Consider the following 5529-nt stretch of genomic DNA (forward strand, 5'->3'; position numbering starts at 1 on the left):
TTTTTTTTTTTTTTTTTTTAATAAATGGCAAGCTGTTACTCTTTTAAGGATACAACTATCTTAAATCTTTCTCAGGATACAAATGATAGTTACTATTTTTTTCTTCTGTTTCCTATATTATCTCTATTTCTTTTGGATCAATTTTTATGTTTATCTTCGTTTTCCTATTTATGTGTGTGGCTTTCCTGCAATGTCTGGTTGACCCTTACCTGCCCAATGACATGTACGCAAAAAGCAATAAAACATGTTTGGGCATGCTATGTTTACGGGAAGTTTATGGGAAGTATAGAAAGATAGAGGTGGCACCCCCATATACTAGAAAGAAAAATGTTTTCTCCAGTTTTTCAGTTCTTTAGAGATAAAAAGTGTTCTGATTTTATGCTTGGAGGATAGATGCCTGCCAGCAAACGCAGCTCCACTGCCTTGTACTTCTGCTCTCTGTTGTATCGGGAGTTTTGAAATCTTGATCCTCTCCAGGGTATTATAAGGCAAACCTACTACTGCCCAGCTACGTGTTCCTCCATCTGTACTCTATGCGACGGTTTCCTCAGCCCTGCCTCATTAATTTCCACCCTTGCAGTTGTTATCCATCTTCAGGAAACTTGTTAAAATTACTTACCTATTGGTAACCATTGCCTGTTCACTGTCAATGTAGGTCTCTACTTTTTTTGTTTCCCCTACCCCCATGGCTTTAATCTCATTTTAATGAGGTCTCCAGAGGGAGAAAAGATAAACTTGTGTATTATCAACCTTGTTTCCCTAATCTGCTTCCTAAAGATCCTAGAATTTTGCTATAGTTGACACCACGGATCCCCTTTCAGGCCCAAGACAGTGGAGACTGTGCTAGACAAGGACCAGATGCCCATGGTGAAGCTGCTGCCCTGCCCAGCAAGCTGGGACGCACCCAACGTGGCACACATGGAATGCTGGGGAAATCTGGCCCAAGAGCTCTCCTAAAGGTTTACTCAGGGACTAGTGTAGGCCCACCTTTAGGTCTGGACCGTCCGAGAATGGTGGTGCTTACCACTTTGGGGGTCATGGACCTCTTTTGAGGATCTGATGAAAGCTACGATGCCCCGTCTGTGAAAATGCACACGCACAAAACCTTTGCCCTATCCTGTCTGAATTGACTTTGGGGACGTTTAGAGAGTGCTACCCCCAAACAGGGTATGTTGGATCTACTCAGAACCTTTTTTAAACTGTGGAGCCAGTCCTCAGTCTGCAACCCTTGAAAGGCTGGTTTCCCAGACCCACCCTAGATGTGGCCCTAATTGCTTCTCTAGGCATTCGGGCCCTGCCCTGACAGGGAGAAAAACAGGGGCGATCACTTAATGTGAGTGAAGAATACGTTCTAGGGTGATGGCAAATAGCCTCTTCAATCATACTAATATTCTTCTCCTGATGCACTGTGCTAACATATAGGCTTTTCTCAGTTTTCTTATTCAAATGTCAGACACAGAATTGAGAAAGCCATTTGAGCATATATTTTAAAAAGAGGATAAAACTATTATGCACAAACAACCTCTAGGATCACTGGCTTAAAATAAGGGCTTGGCTTTTTTTTTTTTCTTATGGAAAAAAGGAATTCTAAATAAGTTGGACACTCTGTCTAATTTGCACAGGATATTTTGAAATGGGACAGATCAGATCGATTATATCCTCTAAGCTGGTTAAATTTCAGACCATACGGAAGGGGGATTCTTAAGTTGGGTTCCTGGACTCTAGGGGATCCACAGATGACGGACATGACAAGGAGGTCACCAAATCCCTGAAACTGTAGACAAAACCTGGTATTTATGTGCTTGTGTACATTATTCTGAATAGTATATCCACACCATATCTCAGAGTCAGCAGATTCTCAAAGGTGGCCACTTCAAAAAGATTACGCTGATAATAAAACAAAACAAGAATAATGGAAGCTGCTTCTGGATTTCCCTGGGAGAAACTTACTGTCAGGATTCCTCCATCCTGGCTGTTTAGTAAAGACAGGCACCTTCTGCTCACCTCCACAGCCCAAACCTACAACAATGGGGAGAGGCCAGGAGGAGATTTTAATTTTCTGACAATCTGAATTCTCAGCAGAGCTTCTTCTAAGCACCCTCTCCTTTTTAGCACCACCACACTGTGCCCAGGTTCTCTCACAACACCATCTTTTACTGCTCTTATTCCTCCCCATGTTTGTCTCCCCTAACTCCAGGGCATTACCCTGATAGCAAGAACCACCTTTTATTTGACTTTGTAAACGCAGCACTTCATACTCTGCTCGGCACACCTTGGATACCCAGTCTGTTTTCTGAGTGAATACATGACTGAGTGATCCATCCACCCCTCAGCAGAGCAAAGGGAGAGCGCATCCCTCCAGCCTTTTCCCATTCCATGGCCAGTGTGTGAGTGTACATGCTTCTGTCTCTTTGTGAACATGAGAATGGTTTTATGCCACAGAATGTGTACAGGTTGTCCCAGGGTTCCAGGCAGGGAGACAAGAACGCCATACCTCAGAGACAAAGGGAGCCTGAAGACAAAGGTTCATCATGAGTCCCAGGAGTGTGTAGATAACCTCTCTGAACAGGTCCATATCCTCCTCACACCTGGCCTTGGGAAACAAAACAAGGTGATTAATGACCTTTCTGCCTTACAGCTTTTTATGGTCATCTTTTCCCTTGGACAAGGGTCTCAGAGTTCCCCACACTCCCTAAATTGCCAATGTCATGAACCTAAATGATGGTGGAGAATCAGAGACCAGTTCCATGAGTTAGTGTTGGTCCAGGAGACTTGGAAGGAGTCTCTGGTGCCTCTGCCATGGGACTATGGCTCAGATTGGTCCTGGGTTTAAAGTGAAGAGTGAGCTGCTGAGACGGGTGATCATTCAACTCCACCAGAAAAATCCTTCAAATCAAGATCAGGCAAGATGGCTAACTACATGCAGCCAGGTGGAACAGCTCCCACTGAGGGACAGAGATGACTGACATGCTCCTAACAGATCTTCAAAGGGAAGGCACTGAGTAGATGAAGGGAAGATGCAGAAGCAGGGCAGAAGGGGATTAACTGGGAATGCTGCATGCAAGCCTATGTACAAAGGCTGGTTCTTGGTCTCCAAAGGCTCTTGGGGAATGGGTGAATTGAACTGGCAAAGAGCAACCTGATCTCACCATAGGCCTCTGGAACCCCGGCAGGAGAAATCTCCTTGACCAGCACAGACGCGCATCGAGTTGTCATGGAGAGCTGCTTAGAGAAGTGGTAGGGGTGGCAAGCCAGTTGATGTGGATCCCAGAGGGTTAGGCTGGAAGTGTCTGTAGTGGAGCATGGCCAGGGACAGCCATCCCCACTAGGCTCAACTTGCTCCCACAGGAGACTTTAGCCCTCGGGGAATCATCAGACCTGAACTCTGCAGGGTGGTCTTGCCCATCAAACAGGGCCAGTCCAGCTTGAGGATTCCTTGCTCTGCTGGCCTCTACTGGGGCCCCAGCCAGGCCACACCTGCTTGCTGAGCAGTCTTGGGGGCTCTGGGGGCCCACATCATAGCTTCTGTACTGGCAGACCATGCCTGACCAGTGGAGAGCACCAGCAGGGTACCCCTATCACCATGCACCAGCCCACATGCTCCCTCCCCACACCACAGCTTCCCCTGGGCCCAGGGCAACTCCCCACATCACTTTGCTGGTGAGTGTCTGATCGGGCAGGTTTTGCTTTCCTTGCCCTGCCAGAGCATGGGAGTGCAGTCCTGCCCCTCCTCTTCCTGCTGATCACCATTGCAGATGGAGTCTTGATGGGCACAGCCAGCCCCACCCCTACCAGCACCTTGCCCTTGTGCTAGCATGGCATAGAGTACAGCAGATCCTTCTCCCCCTAGGAGCAACCTCCTCGGCTTGTGAGGCACAGAGAAGGCACAATCTTCAGCATGACCACACACACAGTCATCAGCAGGGACCCTCTTCCCGAGCTGCGTTGCCTCTGCCATTGTGGCAAACACCCGCAGGGAGGCAGGCACCCTGACACCTGCTAGCACTCTGCCACAGGTCTTCCACTGCTGTTGGCATGAGTGAACAAGTTAAGTCCCATTGTCACCACATTATGAAATTCTTGGGCTAACACCACCCATTGGAGTGTAGTGCCCAGAGGTTCGGGATCACCTTGGCTCCCCCAGTGTGGTGTATTCTTAACCTAGAGGAGCCAGAAAACAAAGTTGAGGCCCAATACAAGTCCCTCAGAGTTACAGCATCCAGTCCAGAAGCTGGGAGCTGAATATTGACCCCCTAAAATCTTCTAGAAATAAAGCCAGTCAGCTGAATCCACCTTATACCACAATAAAACCCTCAAGGTCATCAAATAAGATAAAAGAAAAAGATTTATCCAAAGGTCAGCAATCTCAAAGATTGACAGTAGAGAAATCAACAAAGATGAGAAAGAATCCACACGATAAACCTGATAATTCAAAAAGCCAGAATGCCTTCTTTCCTCCAAACAACCACAACACCCCTCCAGAAAGGGCTCTAAACCAGGCTGACATGGCTGAAATGACACAAATAGAATTCAGAATATGAATAGGAATGAAGTTCATTGAGCTACAGGAGTACACTGAAACCCACATCAAGAAAGCCAAAAATCAGAGGGGGAGCCAAGATGGCCGAATAGGAACAGCTCCGGTCTACAGCTCCCAGCCCCAGCGACACAGAAGACTGGTGATTTCTGCATTTCTGCTTGAGGTACCGCTTTCATCTCACTAGGGAGTGCCAAGCAGTGGGTGCAGGACAGTCGGTGAAGTGCACTGTGCGCGAGCCGAAGCAGGGCAAGGCACTGCCTCACTCGGGAAGCGCAAGGGGTCAGGGAGTTCCCTTTCCTAGTCAAAGAAAGGGGTAACAGACGGCACCTGGAAAATCGGGTCAGTCCCACCCTCATACTGCGCTTTCCCAACGGGCCTGGAAAACGGCACACTAGGAGATTGTGTCCCGCACGTGGCTCGGAGGGTCCTATGCCCACGGAGTCTCGCTGACTGCTAGCACAGCAGTCTGAGATCAAGCTGCAAGGCGGCAGCGAGGCTGGGGGAGGGGCGCCCGCCATTACCCAGGCTTGCTTAGGTAAACAAAGCAGCCAGGAAGCTCGAACTAGGTGGAGCCCACCACAGCTCAAGGAGGCCTGTCTGCCTCTGTAGGCTCCACCTCTGGGGGCAGGGCACAGACAAACAAAAAGTCAGCAGGAATCTCCAGAGACTTAAACGTCCCTGTCTGACTGACAGCTTTGAAGAGAGTAGTGGTTCTCCCAGCACGCAGCTGGAGATCTAAGAACGGACAGACTGCCTCCTAAAGTGGGTCCCTCACCCCTGAGCAGCCTAACTGGGAGGCACCCCCCCAGAAGGGAAAGACTGACACCTCACTGGGCCAGGTACTCCTCTGAGACAAAACTTCCAGAGGAACTATCAGACAGCTGAATTGGTGGTCTCACGAAAATCCGCTGTTCCGCAGCCACCGCTGCTGACACCCAGCCAAACAGGGTCTGGAGTGGACCTCTAGCAAACTCCAACAGACCTGCAAC

General features: G+C 48.6%; 1 long non-coding RNA gene across 1 annotated transcript; it reads right to left on the reverse strand.

Moving 5' to 3' along the window:
- Window positions 1-1709: 1709 nt before the first annotated feature.
- LOC131384652 (uncharacterized) lies at window positions 1710-4557 on the reverse strand. Its single transcript, XR_009215719.1, has 3 exons — window positions 3150-4557; window positions 2495-2593; window positions 1710-2019 (listed from the first exon to the last, which is right to left on the reverse strand). It is a non-coding gene; the product is annotated as an uncharacterized LOC131384652 (long non-coding RNA).
- Window positions 4558-5529: the final 972 nt, after the last annotated feature.

This window comes from Hylobates moloch, unplaced genomic scaffold (assembly GCF_009828535.3).
Source record: "Hylobates moloch isolate HMO894 unplaced genomic scaffold, HMol_V3 SCAFFOLD_11, whole genome shotgun sequence".
NCBI lineage: Eukaryota > Metazoa > Chordata > Mammalia > Primates > Hylobatidae > Hylobates > Hylobates moloch.